Below are 3,500 nucleotides of genomic sequence, written 5' to 3'. Positions count from 1 at the left end.
GAAATGTTATGTAAATTTCATTAGGTTCATTTGGTTTATAACATCAGTAATCTCCAATAATTTTCTGTTTAATTTTTGTCTTGATGACCTGTCCATTGGTGATGGTAGGGTATTGAAGTCTCTATCAGTGAGTGAAGATCAAAATGTGATTTAAGCTGTAGTGGTATTGCATTTACAAAGGTAATGGCCTTGTGTTTGGGGCATAGATGTTAAAAGAAGAAATCTCATCTTGGTAGGTATTTTCTTTGATGAGAATGTTGTGTTCCTCCCCATCTCTTTTGGTTAATTTTAGTTTGAAGTCTGTTTTGTTAGATGGCTACACCAACTTGCTTCTTAGGTCTGTTTACTTGGAATATCTTTTTCAACCCTTTACCCTGAGATAATGTCTATCCATGATTTTGAGGTATGTTTCTTGAATGCAGCAGGAAGACAATCTATTTTTGTATCTATTATGTTACCCTGTATCTTTCTATTGGATAATTGAGACCATTGATATTTAGAGATAGCAATGACCAGTGATTGTTAATTCCTGTTGTTTTGTTGTTGTTGTGTGTTTCTCTTCTGTTTTTGCTGGTGTGAGATTATTTATTACTCATGTTTTCATGGGTGTAGTTAACCTCCTTGGTTTGGAGTTTTCCTTCTAGCTCCTTCTGTAGGGCTGGATTTTTAGATAGATATTTAAATTTGACTTTATCATGTAATATCTTATTTTCTCTTTCTATGGTGATTGAAAGTTTTGCTGGGTATAGTAGTCTGGGCTGACATCTGTGGTTACTTAGAGTCTGAAGTGACTTCTGTCCAGCCCTTCTGGATTCCATTGAGAAGTCATGTGTAGTTCTAATAGGTCTGCCTTTCTATGTTACTTGGTATTTCCTCCTTGAAGCTTTTAATATTCTTTTTCAGTTCTGTATGCTTAGTGTTTTGGTTATTATGTGGCTAGGGGACTTTCTTTTCTGGTCAATCTATTTGATGTTCTGTATTTTTCGTGCCATCTCCTTCTTTAGGTTAGAAAAATTTTCCTTTTTGATTTTGTTGAAAATATTTTCTGAGCATTTGAATTGGGATTCATCTCTTTCCTTTATTCCTATTATTCTTAGGTTTGGTCTTTGCATAGCGTCTCAGATTTCCTGGATGTTTTGTGTCAGGAATATTTTAGATTTAACATTTTATTTGTCTGATACATCCATTTCTTCTATCATATCTTCAATGCATGAGATTCTTCCTTCCATCTCTTTTATTCTGTTGGTGAAGTTTGCCTCTGTAGTTCCTGTTAGAATTCCTAAATTTTTCATAATCCCTCAGCTTATGTTTTCTTTATTCTTTTCCCATTTTCAGGTCTTAATCAGTTTTGTTTCCTGAAACTGTTTATTTTTTCTTTGCTTTCTTTAAGGGAATTATTCATTTCCTGCAATGGTTTGTTTCTGTTTTCCTAGCTTTGTTTGAGAGATTTATTAATTTCCTCCAATTATTTGTTTGTGTTTTCTTGGATTTCTTTAAGGACTTTATTCATTTCCTCTTTAAAGACCTCTATCATATTCATATAGTTGGTTTTAGGGTCTTTTTCTTATGCTTCAGCTATATTGGAATATTCAGGGCCTGTTGTGGTAAGGTAGCTTGACTCTGGTAGAGTCTTGTTGTTCTGGCTGTTATTGATTGTGGTCTTATACTAGCATCTAGGCATCTGGGTTTGGGGTGATTATAGGTCTAGGTATTGATTTCTGGGTTTGCCTTTGTTGGGTTGTATTTTGTTTCTTGGTTTCTGTTTCCCCTCTGAATTTTCAGGGAATGTGTTGGCTGTATGTTGCTTCTTTTACTGACCAGCTTGGCTGGTTTCTGGTGTTGAAGGCTCAGGGAATGGGAGGCTAGGGGGAGATGGCTCCCCTGCTGATTAGGTCTAGGGGAACAAAAAGAGTGGACAAGGTCTACATGCAGCCTGCCTGGTCATCTGGCAGGTGAGGCCTTTGGCTGAACAGGGGCTGTCTGCCTGAGTTAGTGAATGGGATACAGCAATGCGGGAACAGGGAGGGAGGCCAGGGAGGAATGGTCTGTGGGATCCACGGAAGGTGTGGATGGGGGGAAGGGAGGCTGCATCTGGTGTTTCACCATAGCACCAGGTGTGATCCTGAGGATTGCTGGTCTAATTTTTTTTTTTTGAGACAGGATCTCATTTTGTCACCCAGGCTAGTCCTCTACTCACCATGTAGTCCAGGTTGGCCTTGAACTCATAGCCTCCTGCCTCAGCCTCTCAAGTGCTGGGATTGAAGAAGTAAGCCATCACACCCTGCTGTGTATTAATTTTTAAAAATTTACTTTTTACCATTTATTTACTTATTTTGTATGTACGTGCTCCCATCATGGTGCATGTGTGCATTGTATAGGTCAGAGAGATGGAAGTAAGATCACGAGTCTTGTTAGCAAGCACTTTTACCCATTGACCTCCCTTGCTAGCTTCATTCTAATTTTTAAATATAATTCTAACATCTAAGAATTTCTTTTAAGGTGGCTTTAATCCCTTCTTTGGCCTTTCAGGACTGACTACCTATTATAGTTGATCCCAAGCAGGATTCCCTTGATGAGGAGGAAGTTGAGGTGTAGAAGTGCCAAGGATTGTGAATGACACACGGTAAACTGCCGGGAAGCAGGACCACAGGTAAGCCTAATGTCATGTTCTCAATGAATTCTCTTTATTCCAGAATGAGGGACCTTGAGGCTTTGGTCATTCCCTTGCCTGTCTACACGATCTAATTCTAGCTTAGCCTTCATGTCTTTTCTATATCTTAGTGATTCTATTGCTGTACCTCAGACCTACCCCTCTTCTCATTTACTGACTCTCTTCTCCCCTCTTCATCCCTGTTTCTTTTTCTTCTCCTCTTTATATTTTTCAACCTCTCTCCTATCTATCTATCTATCTATCTATCTATCTATCTATCTATCTATCTAATCTATATCTCCTGTTAATATCTCCCTCTATTTTCTAGAGATTAGTCTCCTGGGGTACCATGTCAGGGGCCTTGAAAGTCAAAAGAACCCAGACTCAGGGATCTTATCAGAGAGTACCACCCACCAGACTGATAAGAATTCAGGATCATGTGGTTTTGGGTTTTATTAATGTAGATGAATTTCTAAGCAGTCTTATTAAATAAAAAAACATGGAGCCAAATATAGGGGTGAAAGCCTTAAAGATCAGGGAAATAGGAATATCCCTCAGCCACCTTACCTCACCAGCTCTACAGCTTCCAAAATGCCATGACTTCCTGTCTACCCAGGCTTTTATTGCCTTGCTGTTCTGCCCTCTCATTGGCTCTTAGCCCAGCTAACCCACTTCCTTGTTACTTCCTGTCTGTATAGACCTCCAGGTCTCCATGGTTGGTACTGGGATTAAAGGAATGTGTCACCACTATTGGCTCTGTTCCCTAGTGTGACCTTGAAAATACAGAGACCCTGCTTGCCAAGTGATCAGATTAAGGGCATGTGCTACCACTGCCTGACTTTTGTGTTAA

Source organism: Peromyscus leucopus, chromosome 1 (assembly GCF_004664715.2).
Source record: "Peromyscus leucopus breed LL Stock chromosome 1, UCI_PerLeu_2.1, whole genome shotgun sequence".
Lineage (NCBI taxonomy): Eukaryota > Metazoa > Chordata > Mammalia > Rodentia > Cricetidae > Peromyscus > Peromyscus leucopus.
Note: the sequence above shows the minus strand (reverse complement) of the source record.